Source organism: Crocodylus siamensis, chromosome 8 (genome assembly GCF_052110815.1).
Source record: "Crocodylus siamensis isolate JL-2025a chromosome 8, ASM5211081v1, whole genome shotgun sequence".
Taxonomy (NCBI): Eukaryota; Metazoa; Chordata; order Crocodylia; family Crocodylidae; genus Crocodylus; species Crocodylus siamensis.
In genome coordinates, this window is record NC_143402.1 from 50,224,658 (window position 1) to 50,248,538 (window position 23,881).

General features: G+C 43.4%; 1 pseudogene; it reads left to right on the forward strand.

Annotated features, from left to right (window-relative positions):
• LOC149858440 (myosin-3-like) overlaps positions 1-23,881 on the forward strand; it is a 31,512-nt pseudogene that overhangs the window by 5,417 nt on the left and 2,214 nt on the right.

A 23,881-nucleotide genomic window follows, 5' to 3' on the forward strand; every position in this document is an offset into this window, starting at 1 on the left:
ATGTTGAACAGTGCGGGCCCGAGGACTGAGCCCTGGGGGACCCCGCTGCCCACATCCCTCCAGGTCGAAAATGACCTGTCCACCACAACTCTCTGGGTGTGGCCCTCCAGCCAATTTGCAACCTATCTGACCGTGTAGGCATTGACTCTACAGTTGCCTAAATTTTTAATGAGAATGGGGTGAGAGACTGTGTCAAAGGCCTTCCTAAAGTCCAGAAAGACTACGTCCACCACGACACCTGCATCCAAGGATTTTGTGACCTGGTTGTAGAAGGCCACAAGTTTGGTCTGACAGGACCTGCCTCTATTGAACCTGTGTTGGTTGCCCCTAAGCATAATCTCCCCTGCTGGTCCCTCGCAGGTGTGCTCCTGGATAATTTTCCCCAGGACCGAGGTATGAGTAACGGGCCTGTAGTCAGAAACCAGAAGTGGTGAGACCATTATGTAGTTAATTTTAATCCCTCTCAGAAAACAAAAGTCTATCCAGACTGAAACTTATATCCATAGTATCTAAGTCAGGCTACAATTTGCAATCGGTACATATCTTCCTATGTGCATATTATGTGATTTTCCATATTTCTTCAATTATCTGACCTCATTATGAAGGATTTCAGGGTTCTGGGGTACAAGCTTAAGGAGATGTGGGGACAGGTGGTATTCTCCTCTCTTCTTCTGGTGAGTAGGCGGGGACGGTAACACAGGGCCTGCATTGGCGAGGTCAACCAGTGCTTATGCAGTTGGTACTGCCAGGCAGGCCTTGGGTTCCTAGATAATGACCTATGCTTTTGGGCGGGGGACTTGCTGAGGTGGGATGGGCTTCACCTCTCTCCTAAAGGCAAGCATGTCTTCTCTTCCAGGTTGGCTGATCTTGTACGGGGAGCTTTAAACTAGCCTCGCAAAGGGAGGGGGCCGCAAGAAGACGAGGAGACAGGTGACAAATGCAAGGAGTGCCCAGGTAAGAAACAGGGGTACAGACAGTATCCCAAACTGGGGGGTTGCACATGCAGCTAGGCAAGGCCTTAAATGCCTATATACCAATGCTTATAATATGGGGAATAAACAGGAGGAACTTGCCCTCAAAATAGCCAGTTCAGACCCAGACATAATAGGGCTTACAGAAACGTGGTGGGATTCATCCCATGACTGGGCAGTTAGCATTAGGGGCTACAGGCTTTACAGGCAGGATAGAGAAGGAAGGAAAGGTGTGGGTGTGGCGCTCTATATCAAGGAGCAATATACATCCTCTGCCAGCAGAATGGGGACAGAGGAGGGGCAAGGTGAAGTGCTCTGGGTCAAGATACAAGGTGGCTGTGGGGAGAGGGATCTAATGGTGGTGGTGTGTGGGAGCCGGCGGGCCAAGGAGCTGTGAAGTTGGCTGAGCGGCTCCCTTTCCGAGAACTCCCCTGGTGCAGAGCTGAAAGGGGAAGCAACCACTTACTGCTCACAGGTGCACGGCGGCCGCGCCTGGCTCAAAAGCCACACTGGAGCCAGAAGCAGGGGCGGAAGTGCCGCGGCAGGCAGCGGAGGCTGGTGAGGACACGGAGGGGTGGATGCGCACCGCCTGAAGCAGGACGCGCACATTCTGGGGGCAGCGTCAGGGAACCGCCGAGGGTCCCGCGGCAGAGGCAGTGACCCAGAGAGGAGGCAGAGCGACTGCGGCGCGCGGGAGTGATGGGCTCCACGAAAAGTGCAGAAAGGCAAGCCCGGGCGGGTCACAAGGGGTGGCTGGGTGGCCAGTGAAGTCCCTGGTGCCGGGGCCACAGGGCACGCTCAGCAGGACTTTCTGAAGATGTCCACAGAACAAGGCTCCTGAGAAAAGGAACAGGGCCCTGTTCGAGGAGGGGCAGGACTCAAACACGACCGCTTAAGGTGGCAGCATTTTTGTTGGTTCCCCTCCGTTAAGCCTCGTGAGGTTCTTGTGGACTCACGCGAGAGGAGTGGGGCAGGGAAGGAACCCCTGCCGTGGAGGCTCGGGTGAGGGTGTAGGGGTGGAGGAGCCCTCACTAGCTCACCGACAGATGCGAAGTCTCACTTCCGGACATGCACGCGCCAGACAGTCCATCTGAACCAGAGAAATATCATCAAAGTCGTGGCAGGTGAGCTCGGGGTGTGCAACACGGAAGGTGGGAATCGGGCATCCCAGCGGAGACCTGGCAAGCAAGCAGGGACACGTTAGCTAAAGCAGAGGGACATCTTTGCTACAGGGGGTCTACTACAGAACCCCCAACCAAGGGGAGGAGCTGGACCAGGAATTTTCGGGCCAACTCGCAGAGGCACTTAAGGCAAGGGATGTAGTTGTCATGGGTGATTTAAATTACCCAGACATCTGCTGGGAGGAACAGTCAGCCAGGTTGGACCATTCCAGGAGGTTCCTGGCCAACATACAGGACCTCCACTTAATTCAGGAGGTGCACAGTCCCACCAGAGGAGATGCCCTGTTGGACCCGGTCCTGGCCACAGGCGACGACCTGGTAAGGGGCCTCCAGGTCCTTGACCACCTCGGCGATAGCGATCATCGCTTGCTGGAATTCACCATCCAGTGCAGGGTGTCAAAGGCTTGCAGCAAGGCGGCAGCCCTAGACTTCAAGAGGGCCAACTTCAACCAGTTGAGATTAATGGGAGAGGCACTGGGGTTCTCAAGAGCAGGGGAGCTCAGTATCCAAGATAAGTGGTCGTTCCTTAAGGAGATGATACTCAGGGCCCAAGGGGTAGCCATCCCAACAAAAAGCAAGGGGGGCAGGAGTGCCCAAAAGCCCTCCTGGCTCACCAAGGTTGTCCGGGAATGCCTGATTGCCAAAAAAGGCGACATACAACCGATGGAAGGGGGTGCTATCCCCAAAGAGGAGTATACCTCCTCTGCTTGGGCCTGTAGAGGGCTGTCAGGAAAGCTAAGGTGGATATAGAGCTAGGACTGGCATCCAAGATCAAAGATAATAAAAAGTCCTTTTTCAAATATATAGGAAGGATGAAGAAAGCACTGGGAAATGTGGGGTCCCTGCAGGATTCTCTGGGCAATTTGGTGGTTGCGCCAGAGGAGAAAGCAGACCTCTTTAACCAATTCTTCACCTCTGTTTTCTTGGGCAGGAACTGGGATTTCCCCACCGTGATGCAAGATGGACTCGAGGGGAACGCCTCCAAACCTCAGGTTGGGGAGGACCGGGTTAGAGAGCTTCTGGAGGGGCTGGACGTGTTCAAAGTAGCGGGTCCAGATGCTCTCCACCCCAGGGTGTTGAGGGAGCTAGCAGGGGTTATTGCAGGGCCTTGGGCATGGCTTTACGAGTGCTCGTGGTGCTCGGGCCACATGCCAGGTGATTGGAAGATAACCAACGTGGTCCCCATCTTTAAAAAAGTGAGGAGAGAGGACCTGGGCAACTATAGGCCTGTCAGTCTTACCTCAGTCATAGGGAAACTCTTTGAGAAGATCATCAAGGAGCACATCTGCGATGGGCTGGCTTCAGGGATGATGCTCAAGGGCAACCAGCACAGTTTCATTAGGGGCAGGTCATGTCAGACCAACCTGATTGCCTTTTATGATCAGGTCACAAAAGCATTGGATGCAGGTGTCACTGTAGATGTAGTCTTTCTGGACTTCAGCAAGGCCTTTGACACCATCTCCCACCCCATCCTCATTAAAAAACTAGGTGACTGTGGCATTGATGCCTACACAGTCAAATGGATTGCAGATTGGCTGAAGGGACATACTTAGAGGGTGGTCATGGACGGGTCATATTTGACCTGGGGGGAAGTGGGCAGCGGAGTCCCCCAGGGCTCGGTCCTTGGGCCTGTGCTGTTCAATTTCTTTATCAGTGACAACAGGGTGAAAAGCAACCTGTTTAAATTTGCTGATGATGCTAAAATTTGGGGTGAAGTAAGAGTATGCTAGTAGGGGGGGAAAGACTGCAGCAAGACCTGGATAGGTTGCAGGGGTGGGCTAACAAAAACAGGATGCACTTCAACACTGACAAGCGCAGGGTGCTACACTTGGGCAGTAATAACAAGCAGCACACTTATAAGATGGGAAACTCCCTTCTTGAGAACATGGAGACAGAAAGGGAACTCGGAGTCATTATTGACTCCAAGATGAACATGGGCCAACAATGTGAGGTCACTGTTGGCAGGGCTAACCAGACTTTGTCATGCACCCGCAGGTGCATCTCAAGTAGTGCCAAGGAGGTGATCCTCCCCCTCTATGTGACACTGGTCAGGCCACAGCTGGAGTACTGCGGCCAGTTCTGTGCGCCCCACTTCAGGAGGGATGTGGACAACATTGAGAGGGTCCAGAGCAGGGCCACCCACATGATCCGGGGATAACAGGGCAGACCCTACAATGAGAGACTGCGGGACCTGAACCTGTTCAGCCTTCACAAGCGAAGGCTGAGGGGGGACCTGGTGACTGTCTAGAAACTCACTGTGGGGGGACCAGAAGGGTTTGGGAGAGACCTTGTTTGCCGTAGCGCTTCCTGGCATAGCAAGGAATAATGGCCACAAGTTGTTGGAGAGTAGGTTTCGATTAGACATCCATAAGAACTACTTCACAGTCAGGGCGGCTAGGAGCTGGAACCAACTTCCAAGGCAAGTGGTGCTGGCTCCTACCCAGGGGGTCTAAATCAGATATAAAGTCTCTGTAGGGACTTGAAATAAATTTGTTATGCTGTATTGACCATTAATTGTTTTTCTATTTGTCAGGGTAAATTCATCTGAATTCATTTTGGTACCACTGGAGAGTTGGCCTCTGCTGATATTGAGACCTGTGAGTAAATGAGTGGGGTTAAGATTTGGGGTTTCTCCCCACAGTGTAGAGCAGCAAGAAAAAAATGGATGTGCATTTATATTGCAGATTTGCTGGAAAAGTCAAGAGTTACTTTCTAGCTGAAGGCTAAAAGGAGTTATCACATCTTCTATCAGATTCTCTCCAATAAGAAGCCTGAACTGATAGGTAGGAACAATACTCAATTCTGGCAGTGTTATTGTTGGACCAGTGCCGAAAAGTTTATCGTTGAACTCTTTTAGCTCTCTGATAGATGTTCAATGGAATTTAAAGGTGGTCAGAAATGTAGCTGACAGTCAGGATCATATTCAGAAGTGATACAAGGACTTGTATATAAATTTGCTTTAACTATGCAAATAATATTATTGTGAGCACCCTGAGGCAAGTACTATATCTTTTTATTCCATGTCTGCACAGCACCCAGTGCAATGGGTTCAGTAGTGGTGGTAGTAGAGGGTCCTAGGTTTTATGGTGATAGCAATAATAATATAGTTAAAGCAGTTAGCAATAATAAACTGGAGATGCTTCATATTCACAGTCTTTCCTGCACCAGATTCTCCACTGGAAAAGCAATAAGCAGTAATAATATAGTTAATGCAGTATGAAACCCTTAGTATGAGCACAGCCATTTTTGGATATAAGTACTTCATTCTGATTTATTACTTTTAGTACATGAAAGGGAATAAACTGTGCCGATATACAGCACTGTGATCATGGTCAATATAATTAAACCTGGCAAAAACTCCCCACAGTCTACACAGATTCACTGATACAGTTGCTGCATGCCTTATTGAGTCAGTGAAGTTAACAGATACTATCTTACACATCACCCCTCTATTTGGCCCTGAAATTCTGTCTAATTCATATGGGCCAACTCCAAGATCCTGAATAAAAAAATTGTGTGTTTTATAGATTCTTTCTGTGGAGTATGAGAGCAGTAGGTTTTAAGCAGTGTCAAGAGCACTTTATTATTGGTGTTCTGGATGTGGCTCTTTGTTGCCCATTTGAGGTCAGTAAACCCAGGCCCAAATCCAACATGCTCTTTAGGGACATTATCTGTATTTACATACATGGATGGCATTTAGTGCCACTTACATGTTTTTTAGATCCACCTGCCCCTGTAAAACTTGAACTGGCCTTCTGAGAACGCTCAGGGAGAATTTGCTGTAGCACTTACACTCTATTGTGTTCTTATTCTGCTTAGGAAGGCATATAACTCTGGGTAAGTCCATAAAAAGTTAGTCAGAAAAGAACTGTTACTAGTGACTGTTAGGAGGAAGAGGGTTCTTCTGCCTTAAAGTCCAATGGCTTAATACTTAAAGTACTTTCCCAGGGAGGGGAAAACAAGGTTCAAGGCCCCCTCATCCAAGCAGTGTTTGAACCCACATTTCCTACTTTTTAGCAGAGATCTCTAGCTACAGGCCCAGGACACCCTCCATCCACTTGTTGAAACTGATGTTTTGGGCAACCAAGTGAGAAATATTCATAGAGTGAACAAGAGGGAGACTCAGTCTATGGCAAAGTGAAATGGGCACTGCCTTCTGCTCCCAGTAGTGGTTCTACATTTTACATTAAATAGTCATTGGTAAAAGGGACAAACAGTTACAGTGGTCCATTCAGCAGATACAGACCAAAGCACCTGGAGTAACTACTGCTCAGGATATTCCCAGACAGTGGATTTAAATCTAGATCTCAGTCACATGGTTACATACTTTCTTGTTTATACGAAAGAGCCATGCCAACACAATTCTGGTAGATGTCAGGACCCCTGAGAAGCTATGGGTTATCACAGAAAATGTGTTGTGCTTTTCCAACACACTTTGGGTAGAATTCTGCTCTCTCTACTAGGAATTTTTATTACTTATGTGCCCAGAGGAATTCTATTCATGGACACATAGCCCTGTTGCACATAGATGAATATGCCTGTCTAGTCACATAGACTGAGCACATGCAGTAGCACCCATACCATGTATGCACACACTTTGTGCACATGTAATGTTGTTAGATGCCTGAAAATGGAGTTGACTGAAACCAATGACTACTGAATTTAGGAACAGATTAAAGTTGGATCAGTTATGGTTCTTCTCTTCCCCCCATAATTCAGTGGTCAAGGTGCTAGGAAGCTAGAAATCCTAGGTTCTAGGCCCTCCTCACCCAGAGGGGCTTAAACCTGGGTTCTTACAACTTTCTAGCATAGCACCCTAACCACCATACCATCTCCACTTGTTTTGGAGCTGATTCACTCATACAGCCATTGGATAATATGGAGGAACTACAGTACAAGGGGAAGTTTCTATCCCATTAGGAAGAAGGCCTAAGCTAGAACCAGGTGCCTTCTCCTTTTATAGGATGGTAGCCCCTTCACTGGCCACATCTACACGTGCATTAAGGCACTTCTCCTAATGCACATTAAATTTAATATCTCTGGGCACTTTTAGACCTGCTCCAGAGGTGGGGGAGGGGTGGTACTTTAATTAGAGCTGCTCCAAGAGCTGCTTTAATTAAAGCGCCTCCGTGTCTCATATATCAGCATCCCGGTACTTAAAATGTTGGTGGAGGTACTTGAATTAAAGCTCATTTGACAAGTTTTAGTTCAAGGGACCCCACCACCTGTTTTAGGCATGGGAACACTGATACACAAGACACAGGAGACTGCTAGAGTGGTAATTGCCACGCTCCAGCAGACTTGATCAATTGAGTCTGCATGGACATGCTGGAATTCCAGTGTGTCAGAGCAGCCTTTGTACTCTGTGCTCATGTACCTCCAGTGTGAGGTACTAAACAAAAGTGCATTAGGCTTCCTTAATACTCAGTAATGAATGTGCACAGTTTTTAAGTGATGCTTAATGTGCAGTAGCTTATTTTACTGTTCATTAGTGTAATAGCAAAATTTTTTACATGATGCTTTAAGGTGCAGTAAAATAGGCTATTGCACGTTAAAGCATATGGGTAGACACACCCACTGAGCCACACCCCTTCCAGCTTGTTTTTCTTTTCACCACGGCATACATCTCCTACAGACCTCCTTCTCATAGCTTCCCAGGGGATCAGCTTCAAAAGACAGGCCTGTAGAAAGGCCTGGGTAACAGCTGACTTGGGGCATGGTGGTTAGAGCACTGTGCTAGGAAATCAGGATAGGCCATTATTAAAACATCATCTAGGTAAGGGAAATCTAAAACCCTGAATTTTCAGCTTCCAAGGTGAGTGCCCTCAGCCAGAGCTGACCCGAGCAGGGTGCAGGGCCTGGGCCAAATCAGCTCATGCAGGGCCCTGCCCCCGCTCCAATCCAAGCCCTGGACCTGAAGAAGCTGTTGCCACCACCACCATCGGCAGGGGGTTTTGGGGGGATAGTGACCGGTTTGGATGCAGAGCCATCACTCTGCTCGGATCTGCGCCGCTGCTGCTCTGCCCCACTCCGTGGGGCCCCTCAAAGGGCAGTACCCGGGGTGGTTGCCCCAATTTGCCCCCCCCCAGCGACAGCCCTGCCCTCAGCTGAGGAGTGGGGGGAAGGAAATGGAAGCTCTCTCCCATTTGCTTTGCTGCGAGTCTGCACATCTACATCATTATCCCACTGCACATGACTACATGTCCAGGAACATAATTTCTCTGGCCATAAAAGTGCTCAAAAATACCCTGCAGATGACCAAAATATAGCACTTACATGACAGGTAAAGAATAGAAATTCGCTATATAAACACGTGCAGATTCGAGCTAAGACTGTAACCTAAAAGACATTTCTTTGAAGAGGGCTTGCTCTCTGTCCACCCACAATGAAATGCAGCCCTTAGTTCATACCAAGCTAGATGAATATATCAACTTTCAGCGCTATCCTGAATTCTTCAGCTCTCTTAATGAAAGACAGAGCATGAGAAGTTTCTTTTTGACTTGATGTTCTTGTAACAAGCAACTAATTTTTAGAGCTCAAAACAAGAAAAAAAATTATGTGAAACAAAACAAGAAAAAAAATTATGTGAAAGCTTTTGCTGAGCATTTTTTCCAGTTTCTGTTGGTAATACCTGAAATTGTCCTGTCAGCTCTGTTAACCCTTTGCTTTGGATCTTAGAGATGCTTCTCATCACAACCAACCCATATAACTACCCATTTATCAGCCAGGGTGAGATCACAATGCCAAGCACTGACAACACAGAGGGGCTTATAGGAACAGATGTGAGTAAAGCTAATGATGAAACATTGCTAAAAGCTAATGTCACTATTATGCGCACAAGTGACATTTACAAAGCTGTGTGGGGGCAATTTTTGACATGGTGGAATAGGATCACCAAGGTCAATGCATACCTGTCAGAAGTTAAAATAGAGGAGGAGAGTGACAGTACTCCCAACTTTTAACCCAGTAGCCATATGGCGATAGTACTCAGCCAGGGAGAGGGATACTCAGACTCTAGCCTGGGGGCAGAAAATTATTTTGGCTGGAGGGCCACTTACCGAGTTTTGGCAAGCTGTCAAAGGCTGTGTGGCCCTCAACAGGTGCCTTGCCCCCTGGTTGTCATCTTGTGACCAGAAGTCCTGCCCCCTATACCCTGACCTTTGCCGCCAGAAATCCCTCTCCTTGCCCTTGGAAGTAGTCCTTTCAGCCAGGGGTTTTGCTATCTGGAAACTAGAAAAATACCAAATTATATTCTAAAAATTAAACATCTACAACATTAATTCGATTAAAAATATATATTTTTGTCCTGATTTACATGTGTTTTGTGTCACTGATATAAACATTTTCCTTACTGTATCATGAAATGAATTTGCCATTCAAACGAGATTTAGCCCAAAAGTGGTATTCGGAAAAAAGCAAAATGATAACGTGTTTCAGTTTAGCAAAGGTAAAGGTTTTGTGGTAGGCCAGCACTCAAGATTTGGGTGATAAACATTTTTGTGAATCATTTTATCTACAAGTTAATCAGATTAGCCTTTCTCATTTAATATCTGTACTTTTTACTCCATTTTAGACCAGGAAGTTCAGAGTTCCATGAGTTTTTTACAAAAACTTCATCAGAATTTTAAACTCAATGAAGCTCCTGTATGGATTCAGGCTGAGCTCTTGGTAGCAGTCTGAAGTGCCTTTTGTTTATGGCTGCTTACAGACATGAGAGAAAATGCCTTACTTTAAGCTCAGCGTACCCTTGTGCCGAGTGCAGTGCATGCCCAGAAGAGGTATTGCATTACTTTGACCTTTGCCTCCCAATGCCTGTATAGATTGGACACTTCAGTGGGGCTTTTTGGGGTTTTAACTAATAAGTGATTGAATCAGCTATTAGATAAAAGTACCGCAAAGCCCCTCTGAAGTGCCCAATCTATACAGATGCTATGGACTAGCTCTGTCCACTCCCGTTAAAATCTAGGCTGTTTATTTTCCTGATTTATTTCCAGGTGTTTTACAAATGTGTCCTTTCCATAGTTTTGTAGAGGCTGACAAAGCAGCTTATCTAATGGGCCTGAACTCAGCAGACTTGGTGATAGCCCTGTTCTTTCCCAGGGTGAAAGTGGGAAATGAATATGTTACAAAGAGTCAAACTGTGGATCAGGTAAGTGCCTTCGTGCACATGGTGAGGAGTTTTATTTCAGCTAGGCAGAACCTAACAGCATTTTCACACTTAATTGTCTTGCCTGTCTCTGCAGGTGCACCATGCAGTAAATGCTGTTTCCAAATCAGTGTATGAAAAGCTGTTCTTCTGGATGGTAGCCCACATCAACCAACATCTAGATACTAAGTTGTCAAGACAGCACTTCATTGGTGTCTTAGACATTGCTGGTTTTGAGATTTTGGAGGTTTGTAAGTGCACTATGTTCTTAGAACTTTGACTTTTTTTAAAGGCTACTCTATACCAGCTGACCTCCATGCCCTACCTCAGTAACTTGGCTAACTGCTGAATAGCTTTGAGACAAATGGGTTACAGCTACATGAGATGCTGACTGTGAAGAAGTTACTGCACAGCCATTTAGTACTTGTATAGCGATGTACTAAATGACTGCACAGTAACCAAAACTTTTTCATGATGCTGACTGTACAGTAGCCCAAGACTACTGCGCAATAGTATCATGTCACACTTTCTGCCATGTGATGCTACTACATAGTAGTCATGGGCTACTGTGGAGTCAGCACTTCATGTAGATGTGGCTATGGAGCAGGAATTCTGCCACTAGTGAGCCAACCCACTCTACAGCTGCTTTGGTAGCCTGTGGGCTGGAAAAAAGACCATCAGGCAGGGGAATGAATTAAAGGAAGGATAGGAGACCATCTAGCTACTTCTGCCTCCTGCTTCCAAAGATACAAAGATCCTTCAAAGAGCATCCTTGCCCTGGTCTATTTAAATCATCTTGTGGGCAGCATTAAGAAACTAGCTCTGATCTCAGTCCAAAGCGGGCTGTATTTGATTCGGATTCAGACTTGGCCCGATTTGGGGGACAGTGATTTGATTAGTTGATTCAGATCACTGTCCCAATTCAGTTCAGCTGAATCCAGATCTGAACATTCAATGGTAATTCAGAGAATCAGTGATTTGGCCATTGACATGGCTTCAAATGTTTTTTTTTACATACCTCAAGGTACCAGGAGCGGCTTGTGAAAGCTGAGATGATGGGGTGGATAGAACATCCCAAAGGAGCATGGGGGGTGGCCCTGTGTGCTCAGCAGCAGACCCCCTCCAGCCCCCCCAGCTTGGCGTTCAGCCACAGGTGGATTCCAGGTGCTTCCCCAGACCCAGGAGGCACCAGTCGCTGAGCTTCAGGGCACGGGGAGGGTCCCCTTCATGCTCTGCAGCAGAACTAGAAGTGGACTGGAAGTGCTTCTGGTCCACTTCTGAGTCCTCTACCGAGCGCACTGGAGACCCCCCTGTGCTCCCATGAGACGCTTCATCCACCTCATAAGCACGCTTCATTGCAGTGTTCATGAGCCACCTGGTACCTTGAAGTATGTAGAAAAAACATTTAAAGCTGTGTCTATGTCCGAATCATCAAATCTCTCCGAATCTCTTCAAAATGATTCGGAGCATTCTGATTTGATTTGAAGAGATTAAAGGGTCTCCTGAATCAATTCGGTTTCAGAGATTCAGCTGCTGAATCAGGCTGAATCTCCACTGAATTGAATCAGCGACCGAAGCTTTGCACAGCCCTACTCTGCACTCATGGAGTAGGGTGGGGAGGTTTTAGAAAAAATAGAAGAGAGCGATTATGAAACCTAAGAAATGTAGAACTGGAAGGGATTCAAATTTGCAGTGAGACAGGATCAAGAAGAAAACATTCCTAGTCCGTCCCTAGCAGAGAGGTTTGTCTAACTGCTCCTTAAAAACTTTCAATAATTTTAAGAGATCCCTCGCCTTAGTGTTTTTGTGAACTAAATAGACTGGAACTCATTCTGGTAGTATTAATTTGTTAATTTTATTGTTAGTTCAACAGCTTCGAGCAGCTGTGTATCAACTTTGCCAATGAGAAACTGCAACCGTTTTTCAACTATTACATGTTCGTGCTGGAGCAGGAGGAGTACAAGAAGGAAGGAATTGAATGGACATTCATTGATTTTGGGATGGACCGGGCTGCCTGTGTTGAGCTCATTGAGAAGGTACATTTTTCCCACAGCTCATTACAGACATCTGTTCCTTTACTCAGCAGAAAAGCTTGATTTCGTCATATCTAGAGCTTAGCTAGATCTATCTTTTTTCTGTTCAGCCCATGGGCATTTTCTCCATCCTGGAAAAGGAGTGCGTATTTCCCAAGGCAACTGACACTTCCTTCAGGAACAAGCTGTATGACCAACATCTTGGCAAATCTAGCAGCTTCCAGAAACCTAAGCCTGCCGAAGGAAAGGCTGAGGCCCACTTCTCCCTGGTGCACTATGCAGGCATGGTAGACTACAACATCACTGGCTGGCTTGATAAGAACAAGGACCTGCTGAATGAAACTGTTGTAGGGCTGTACCAGAAAGCATCAATGAAGCTTTTGTGTGCTCTTTTTGCTACCTTTGCTTCTACAGAAGATGGTAAGATAAAGAAACTGCTTTTTCTCTCCTATTTGCTTATGACAAATCCTTGGCATAAAACTGTGCTCATGGCCATATGGTTGTATTATATATATTATACATACGGGCTGCATCTACATAGGATGCTTACTGGGCAGTAGCTCGTTACTACTGCACAGTAGCATCGTGAGGCACAAACCATGATGCAATGCTGCTGTATAGTAGAAATGAGCTACTGTGCAGTCAGCATCACCAGGAAGCGATGCACAGTCATTTAGTAATGACTGCACAGTAACAACTGCACAGTAACAACTGTGCAGTCAGCATCTCATGTAGATGTGGCCACAGTGGTAAGTGTTGGTGACAGTGCTACACCAACACTACAAATTGCATTTTCATCTCCTTTTCCAGCTGAAGGTGGTGGTAAGAAGAAAGCAGCTAAGAAGAAGGGCTCTTCCTTCGAAACTGTGTCTGCACTTTTCTGGGTAGGTAGTGTCTCTAGCAAAGAATTACACATCTAGGTGCAGGAACGATATAAAGAAAGGACATGCTGCAAGGCTTTTCTGTAGTAGCTTATAGTTCTTATTTGGTCTGTCAAGTTGTTTGTAGCAGCTTCCAAGAAACTTCAGAAAAACACATATTTCTATGGGAGGAGCACATCTGAGTCTCTGTATCGGTTAATTAAGATTTTGTCCTGCTTTCAGTGAGCTCTGCCATTTATACACCTTCAAGTTTAGATCAATGGAGGCAAAATGAATTAATCTGGTTTGCCCAAGGTTACATACTCTCAAGCTTAGTCTCGAGGTTCTCTGGCTGTGGTCACTAAGGCAGTGGCCACTGGTTACGGTCGTTTTTAAAAACAATGTGTTGAAGAGAAGTGATAATCTAAAATATTCAGCTTTTTGAAATTCTTTCAGAGGAGTTGAACTTCACAATTAGAAACAGGTTGGCTCCTTCTTATCAAACTTGTAGTTTTAGTCTAATAAAAAACTCCAGCTATATTAAGCCAATTCTATGGGCATTGGTGAGATGAACTGCCACCAGGGACTGTCACACAGAGTAGATAACTAGATAGCTAGATAGATAGTAGGGCTGTGTGAAATTTCACCTGGTGTTTCATTTGAAAGCTGTTTCACTGTGTTTCAACCTTGAAACTGTGAAATCAAAATGAAACAAAAGCCTTCAAAACAGCATCAAAATGAAACAAGGGCACTCAAAACATTTTGAAAGTTTCAAAATGTTTCACTTTTCAAAGCCAGGCTTACTTGGATTCAGCGCGGGCAGCACTGGTCTTCCCAGCGCCGGCTGTGGAATAGCTTATGGGTGAAACATCAAAACAATATCGAAACAGCGAAACAGTTTTGACTAAATGAAATGGAGCAGTGCTTACAAAACAACCCTAATAGATAGATATGTGTGTGCATGCATATATATATGCACACATGTACATGCACATACCATATTTTCTTACATATAGCAAATCCTCAAATATAATAAACACCTTGTGTTTTTGAAAGGCAGAATGAAGAAAACAGATTTTTTCCAGAGTTAGTGCTGTACAGAGCAGGGACAGAGGTTAATTTTCAAGCAATTCACCTTCCCTTTCTTACATGACTAAAGTTGAATCCCTAGTTGCTAGTGAAGACTGGTCTCCATGGGTGGATATGTGATTTTAAAAATTGCTAAGAAGTTTGGCTAAACAGCAAAGGAGTCTGAGCTAAAGAGCTAGCTATAAAACAGAGACCCTAGAGCAGCTATCAGACAGCAAAATTCCCCTAAAACAGGTTAGCTTGATTAATGGAATATCAAGACCACTTTCAAGGAGAGACAATTGTTAACAACTGTAGAGGGAAGAACAATGAACCTTTTAGTCAGTTGACTTCCTCAGCTGCTTGATCATTAATACCACAACTGCTGCAGGTAGAGCTGTAATCAAACCAGGGTACTTCCAACTCCAGGCAGAAAATTAGCTCCCCCACTTAATACATGCACCCCCAATTTTGGGGGGGCTCATTTTGGGGGAAAAAAGGCATATGTGTGTGAGAAAATATGGTAAATCTAGGATATACCACAAATAGAACAGTTCCAGCTGATTTTGTGCCATAGGACTTTTCTGTTAAAGCCCAACACTAGGTATCTGGTGTGGCTATAGTTTGAGATAAGTTCACCTTAATGCATTAAAAATGTCTTCCATTAAATTTCTTCATTAAATCATCCATTTAATTAGCAAAATTCTATTTATAATTAGCTATCTCACCCCCTATTCATGCTTATTATCTTTCAATTTGCCAGACCTTAAATTAATTTTGTATCACTTTTCTAGTTATCAAGATCGTCTTCCTTTCTCACTAGGCCTGATGTCTAGGAGGTGAATAGCTTCTAGTGTTTGTCCCTGGAATACTCTGCATTCATAAAATCATACAATCATATAGAATTATGGTTGGAAAGGTCATCTAATCCAACCCCTTGCTCAAAGCAGGACCACCCCCAACTATATAATCCTAGCCAAGGCTTTGTCTACCCAGGTCTTAACCTGATGCAGGTACAAAATCATAAAATAACATATAATCACTGAAATAAAACTGACAATACATAATAAAAAGATATATTGTGAGGATATTTCATATTACAGATAGACATTATAATGCAATGAAAGATAGGAAAATATCTTGTTAGACGTTTATGAAACAATGATTTCATTTTATATGTGTTTTATAGGCAAACCTGAATAAGTTGATGTCCAACTAACAGACAACTCACCCACACTTTGTGCGGTGCATCATTCCCAATGAAACAAAGATACCAGGTGTGGTAAGATACCAACTATATTTTATGGATTACCAGTAAGATTTTAACACCACATTAGAAAGACCAATGTGACAATCTGTTGTTCTAGCACAGGTCTGATGGATCACAAGCTTGTTCGGCAGTAACTGAGGTGTAATGGAGTACTTGAAGGCATTCGAATCTGTAGGAAAGGATTTCCAAACAGGATCTTATATATTTTAAACAGGGGATTTTAAACAGAGGTAGGTAATAAATATTCTTGGGTTTGTATCAAGCACTATTGATTTCACTATTTCACTATTGATTTCATTTTTTGATTTAGCAACTATGGAAAGTGTGGGGATATATTCAACAGAGATGCCTACCTGTGTTCCTCTTCAGTAGCCATAAACAAGGCACTCAGTCCTCCTGTAAATACCTGCCTCAAAACCATTGGACAGTACCTATTTTTGTGAATATTCTGATTCTTTGCATGAATTCTTATAATTGACCAAAGTCCATATTTTATCATTCCACTGAATAACAGCTGTTTTTGCAACCAAATGATTATTTTTTTTGCCAAGGAAAATTGTCTTTTTAGTTTTCAGAAGTCCTTATAATGTATGTGGTGGGCCATGCCACATCAGCTGCATCCGGACATGCAGGGGCATGCTCTTGCAGCAGCACAAATTGCTGCAGAAGAGAAGACTGAGGGGGCATTTGACAGCACCCTTTAACTACCTGAAGGGTGGTTCCAAAGAGGATAGAGCTAAACTGTTGTTAGTGGTGACAGATGACGGAACAAGGAGCAATGGTCTCAAGTTGTAGCAAGGGAGATTTAGGTTGGATATTAGGAAAAACCTTCTTACTAGGAGGTTATCTAGAGAGGTGGTGGAATCTCCATCTTGGAGGTTTTTAAGTCCTGGCTCAACAAAGCCTTGGCTGGAATGATCTGGTTGGGGATGGTCCCGCTTTGAGCAGGGGTTTGAACTAGATGACCTCCTGAGGTCCCTTCCAACCCTAATTTTCTATAATTTTAGGATTCTATATTTTCAAAAAGAGGTTGGATAAGCACTGATCACATATGATTTAGAACAGGGATTTAGGGCAGGGATGTCTAACTGGTAGCTCCACATGTGGGACCAGCATGTGACTAAAAGGCTGGCTGTGGCCTGCAAGTAATTTATATGCAGGCCTAGGTAGCTGCCTCTCTCATTGCCAGGCAGCAGGGAAAGAACTGGGGTCTGGTCATTGCCAGCACTGCCTGCACAGTAGAAGGTGGTAGATTGCTGTCTGTATGCTGCTGGCAGGCTGCAGGGGGTCTGTGTGACACCAGTGCAGCCTGTGAGGCTGGGAGGATTGTGTGCCACCAGTGCAGTCTACATGGTTGGGGGAAACCTGTGAGGGAGGGGGTTGCCCTGCAGAGTGCTGCCTTCTCAGTATGTCCCCCAGAGGTTGAATGCCAGCACCACGTAAGACTTTACACCATACCAAAGTTGGGCAGGCCTGGTTTAGGAGTAGTCTGGAGTGGTTTGTGAAAATCAACAGTTGAGAGTCCAGGAGATCCCTGCTCCCCGCCATACACTGGAAATTAGAAGGACCAGGCTCAGCAACAGATAGATAAAAGTGAGCTCAAAAAGTGGCTTGTTTGTGAAACAGGATTAAAGAGCTGGGACAAGTTCATGAAAGAGATGAGATGGCAAAAAGGAGAGTTGTGACCTTTCAGTTAGGGTGTGTGATATGTGGGGTTGTTACTGCAGACCCAAGATTACAGTGCAGAATGGAGCTTGTCTGCTTTTCCCATGCTTCTGGGCTTTGCAGGTTGTCACATGGGGGTAGGAAGGAATTTTTCTCCTACTATTGTTACAATTGACAGGTTTAATTTGTTCCCCTTCCTCAGAAGCACTGGGTGTTGGCTTCAGCCAAAGCTAAAGATTTTGACTGGGGTTTGCCATGCTTCTACTGGGACTGAAACCTGAAGTTGCTTGCTTAGATGTGTCACATCTCCTTTCAGAGTCAGACTGATCACCACATTTGGGGTCATAAAGGAATTTTATCCTGTGGTTAGATTGGCATGTACTCTGGGTTTTTTTTGCCTTCCTCTGCAGTGGATGCTGTTGTCTTCTTGCTGGGATCTCTTGAGTGTACGTTAACAATTACAGGTTCCATCCCCAGTTGTACTAGATGATTTCTTGAGGTCCCTTCCAGCCTCACTTAGCTATGATAATCAGCAAAGGTAGATCATTGACAGTGCCCTCATACCCCTGCTTTAAGTGTGGCAAGTTAGGGTGTTCTTGAAGTTTTTGGCACTGTGTTCCCCAAATGTATCTGTAGCTAGGAAGACTATATGACCAGGGGAACAGAAGGAGAGAGGTGGCATTGCCATCATATACTGATTTAAAGAGATCATTGCTGGACTGTGTCTGGTTTTTATGTCAAGACTACAAAAAGGATATTGAAAAACTTTAAAGTGCTCAGAAAAATGATACAAAATTAATTTAAGGTCTGGCAAACCTTCTTTGTAACTAGAGACACTTAAGAAGCCAATCTATTTTGTTTATACAAGAAGAGGTTATACATTTTGATCATAGGTTCATGAGCATCTACCTGGGGTAGGGATTACTGACTGTTAGAGGGGTTTTTAATTTAGCAGAGAGCCAGTAGATAGTGGCTGCATTTACATGAGTGGTAGACTGAATAGTTGTTACTATGCAGTCACTGAGTACTTGCATAAGCGTTACTGCACAGTACCATTGCCACACAGTTTTTCTGACACTACTGCGCAGTAGCAACAAACTGCTGTGCAGTCGCTCATTACTACTGTGCAGTAGCGCCATGTCATGGTTAGTGCTTGGCAACACTACTGCGTGGTAGCAATGAGCTACAGAGCAGTAGCTCATTGCTATTGTGCCGTAGCATCTCACGTTGATGTACCCTGTGGGCATGTCTACATGTGCATTTATGCCAATTTAAATTTACTGTGCAGTAAGTTACTGCTCAGTAAGCACTAATAGGTCAGCATCTATATGTGCAGGTGTTAAAACACATTAACACTATGCGTGGACTGTTAGTCCCAAGTCCACACACACAGTATTACTGCACAGTAAGGCATCTACACGTGCATTACTGTGTAGTAACTAATCGGGCATAAATTTGATACCTGTATGATGCAGATATCAAATTTATGATCAAATCAGCATAAGTCACCATATTTACTGCGCAGTATGCGGGTGCATGTGTAGATGCATGCCCTTACTGTGCAGTAATTTTAGAAATGAGGTACAATACTTTAACAGTGAGAGTAATTAACCATTTGAACAACTTTCTAAAGAGTATGGTGGATTCTCCATCACATAAAATTGTTAAATCAAGTTTGGATTTGTCTTTCCAAACAATATGCTCTTGTTTAGTCACAGAATATTCTTTGAACGCATAAGCCATAAGTGTGTGGTTCTGTAACCTATGCTGTGCAGAAGGGCAGAGTAAATAGTGGCCCCTTCTAGTCTTAAAATCTTACTTGTATAAAAAAAAGTATTTAAAAATGGACGGTCCTTTTATCTTAAAATCTGCGAACCTCTGAATCTACATTGGCACCTCTTAATTGCCTGGATGTCTTAGATCAAAAGAGTGTGAGCCAGGATAGCATAACATTTCAAGACTGAAGAAGTCAGACTATGCATCCCATCAGTTACAGAATGGGATGTCACTGTCTGCTATACTCTATGGCTGTCAAACATAGCAGTGTCTCCTTAGTCTTCCATCAGATGCAGTCAATTGTGAGAGGGTGTGCAAGCAGGAAGCATCCTTCTTTCTTCTCTTCAAGCCGACAGTGATTCTCGTGGTACTCTTTGTGCCAAGGAAGGATGAATTTGTTTTCTTTCTTCAAACTGACAGGTATCGGATTCTGAATGCTAGTGCCATCCCAGAGGGACAGTTTATCGATAGTAGGAAAGCCTGTGAAAAGTTGCTGGCATCCATTGAGACTGACCATACTCAGTACAAATCTGGACATACTAAAGTAAAGGGTTTTTTTGTATAGCAAGAATTAATTAGTTACATTACAAATTAGAAACCCTGGACATTGTTGGCCTCTTCTATCATTTAATTTCAGGTGTTCTTCAAAGCTGGTTTGCTGGGCCTCTTGGAAGAGATGTGAGAGGATCGCTTGGCGCACCTTATTACTCACACTCAGGCTGTGTGCAGAGGTTTTCTCATGAGAGCTGAATTCCAAAAAATATTGGAGAGAAGGTGGAAGTGTTTGCCTCTTCTGGCAAATATATCCCTTCAGCGATGTATTTTTTTTCTGGCAATAATTGGTTTATTTCAGGGAATCCATTTTCTGCATCCAATACAACATTTGGGCATTCATGAATGTCAAGCACTGGCCCTGGATAAAGTTGTACTTTAAGATCAGGCCTTTGCTGAGAAGTGCAGAGACAGAAAAAGAAATGGCCACCATGAAGGAAGAATTTGAGAGAACAAAAGAAGAGCTTGCTAAATCAGAAGCAAAAAAGAAGGAATTGGAAGAAAAAATGGTGGTCCTGATGCAAGAAAACAATGATCTGTAGCTCCAAGTGCAAGCTGTACGTGATTCACAACAACCTTCTGTTTTTTCAGTTACCATCAGTTATTTCTGATGCCTGGGAAGATGGCTAATTAAAAAATGAGTTAAAGTGCTAACTTGTATGTTAAGTGAGTGATTCGTGAAAACAAAAATTATTATGAAAAATGTATATTTTCTTTGTTTAATGAGTAATGATCAAACTTCAAACTGTTTTCTCTAAAAAGGAAACTGAAAATCTGGCTAATGCTGAAGAAAGATGCTATCAGTTGATCAAAATGAAATTCCAGTTTGAGGCTAAAATTAAGGAGTTCAGTGAAAGATTAGAGGTTGAAGAAGAGATGAATGCTGAGCTGACAGCCAAAAAGAGGAAACTAGAGGATGAATGTTTAGAGTTGAAGAAAGATATTGATGATATTGAGTTAACCTTAGACAAGGTAGAAAAGGAAAAACAAGCCACAGATAACAAGGTATTCTCCTTACATGCTTCGTTTTTCTATTTTTTATAACAACTGTCGTGTATAATAAGATGCAAATAGCAATAAAAACAACCGAAGCAGAAAATACAATGAAATTGAGGGCTTAAGTTTTAAACAGCCAGCTCCCATTGTGCATGTAATCCAGCGCTCAAACACAGAGAACTGGCTAATAATGGGAATTGTCTTATGTTTTATCTATGAAATTACTTCTGTGGTTTAGAGAAAGGGAACATGCAGACCAGAATATGTAGCTTGATCATGTAACAGGATTTATTTAATTATTTTAATGGCCAGTAATGTGTTTATTGTCTTTCAGAGTCACCAATCTGCCTTTTGTAGGTTCCGTTTATTCTGCCTTTTTGTAGGTTAAAAATTTAACTGAAGAAATGGCAGTTTTGGATGAAACAACTGTGAAGTTAACCAAGGAAAAGAAAGCCCTCCAAGAGGCCCACCAGCAGGTACTGGATGATATGCAAATTGAAGAGGACAAAGTCAGCACACTCACAAAAGCCAAGACAAAACTGGAACAGCAAGTTGATGATGTGAGCATACTCTACCCAAGGGATATGTATATCTTTCCTTGACAAAGTCTCTCAAACTGATCCCAAATGGTTTGTGTTATAGCTGGAAGGATTCCTAGACCAGAAAAGAAAAGTGTGCATGGATCTGGAAAGATCAAAGAGAAAGCTTGAAGCAGACTTGAAGCTTACATAGGAAACCATAATGGATCTAGAGAATGATAAGCAACAGTTGGATGAAAAACTAAAAAAGTATGAGATACAAAATTAACTGACTCATTTACTTACATATTTTAAAATATATTTGTCTTTTTATTACACTACCTTGTTCCTTTACAGAAAAGACTTTGAGCTTATCCAGATACAAAGAAAAATTGAGGATGAACAGAATTTAAGTATTCAGTTGCAGAAGAAGATAAAAGAACTGCAGGCAAGAAACACAAAGTTGATATTATTTCTTCATAATTTAATTCCACTTAGTTTGTCTTTACCTTGCAAAAATTGGACAACAGTTAGTGGCATCAAGTTAATGTTTAAATTTATAGATGATTTACCATAATTGCTCAGTAATATTTAGTAACAACAGAAGTTGTTAGCCAAGTTGGATCTCAAATTAATGTGATTTCATCTATATACTTTCTCTAACCATGTAGATTTTGATGTCAAAAGCAAAATGCTAAGGTTTAGAGAGATTTTATTTTCCTTACATTTGGAACAGAAGGCCCTGTCATTCTATTAGAAAAATCATTTGCTTTCACAGAAGCATGTTTTAAATGTTGCCATAATTAATAACCACTACAATATCATTCTCTATTGTATAGGCCCACATTGAACAACTAGAAGAGGAGATTGAGTCTGAGAGGGCAACTCGGGCCAAAGCAGAGAAGTAGTGTGCTGATTTGCTTCATGATCTTGAGGAGATCAGTGAGTGTTTGGAAGAAGCTGGAGGGGTCACAGCCCAAATTGAACTCAATAAAAAATGAGAGGCAGAATTCCAAAAACTGCGCCATGACCTAGAGAAGTCTGCCTTGCAGCATGAAGCCACTGTAGCTGCTCTCAGGAAGAAGCATGCTGACAGTACTGCAGAACTTGTGGAACAAATTGATAACCTGCAACGAGTCAAGCAGAAGCTGGAGAAGGAGAAGAGCGAAATGAAGATGGAAATTGATGACCTGGCTAGTAACCTGGAGACTGTTATTAAAGCTAAGGTACTTTTAAATGAAATGCAGGAACATTTTAACCACATACATACCCATATGCACAAACATATATGTATATTCATGTGAAGTGACTTTTCATTTTTCTATTCTTCTTTTAGGCTACTCTAGAAAAAATGTGACGTACCTTGGAGGATCAGTTGAGTGAAATGAAGGCCAAGTTTGACAAAAATCAGAGGCGTGTGAATGACCTGATGATGCAAAGAGCTCACCTACAGGCTGATTCTGGTAAGGACAACCATGAACACTTAAGAATGGAGAACTTGGAGAACTCAAGAAAGACATGGCTTAGTCGCATCTTTTTATGAGCATGCATCTTCATCTGCAAGACACTTTGTCTGGGACCAAAGAACAGAAGAATAACAATAATGGAGCCAAACTCTCTTATCATTATTGGAAGACTTGAAATATCTAAGGTCCTTCCAAAAGCCTTAGCTCCTAGAGTAAGGAGAATCTGAGGAAACCTTGGTTTCATTAAAAAAATAGCACATTTCTGTCCTTATCATTGCAGAGAGAAGCCTTAACATGTAACTGAGGTAAAACCTAATGATTAAAAAGCCATAAGGCAAAAAACCAGACCTCCAAATGTATTTCTATCTTATCTTAATGGGGGTGGGATAGATTTACTCAAGATTTTTTAAACTTTGACTTGCTGTAACTGTAAAAGCATAATTCAGAACATGGGTTGGAAAAATTAGTTAAAAATTACCATGGGAAAAAAATGAATTGTCATAATAACCAAGGAGCAAGCAGCATAGCATCATGTAATGGCAGATGAAGAGAATACAGAATAAAAGGAGTACTAGAAAAAAAAACTTGGTATAAAGAATCTGGGGCAGATTCTACTCCCATTTACACCCACGCAAACTTGCAATAATCACGAGACAGTTCCTGGAGATAGTTTCATTTTGCACGAGTATCCTTGCAGATGACCTGACACTCTACATTATAAGAAAAAGAGAATGGAGGTTGTCTTGATCTTATTTTAAAAGAGGGACCTTTGATAAAACATAGCAGAGTTAATTGAAATTACAAAAAAACCCAAAAAAGATTCATAAAGTTGACTAAGAAACATTGCTTACACATTTATGCAGGTCAGAGGCTTAAACCCTGCCCCCTCATCATCACCACCAAAAAACCCACCCCAGCCTCAAAATTCCAATATACATCCTGTAAACGGGGAAATAGGCAGGATGATTCTATTCAGTGGGAACCAACGGGTGTCATACACATGCAGCGAGGCTGCTCCGATGCATTCTAATCACAGTGTGGCGGAGCAGACTCAATTAATCAAGTCTGCTGGAGTGCTCCAACAGACTCCTGTGTCCCATGTATTAGTGTCCCTGCACTGCAAAATGGCACTGGGGGCACTTCATGAGCTTTAGTTAAATGCCCCACCACCATTTTTCAGTGTGGGGATGCTGATACATAAGACGCCCTGGGCACTTTAATTAAAGTGGCTCTCAGAGCCACTCTAATGAAAATGCACCTCCTCCCCCACCACTGCTGGGGCACATGTATAAACACCCAAAATGTAGAGTTATGTTACTTAGGAAGATAACTGAAGGAAGTTGTATGAGTTAAGGCATTTGGGGTGGGGATGGTAGGGA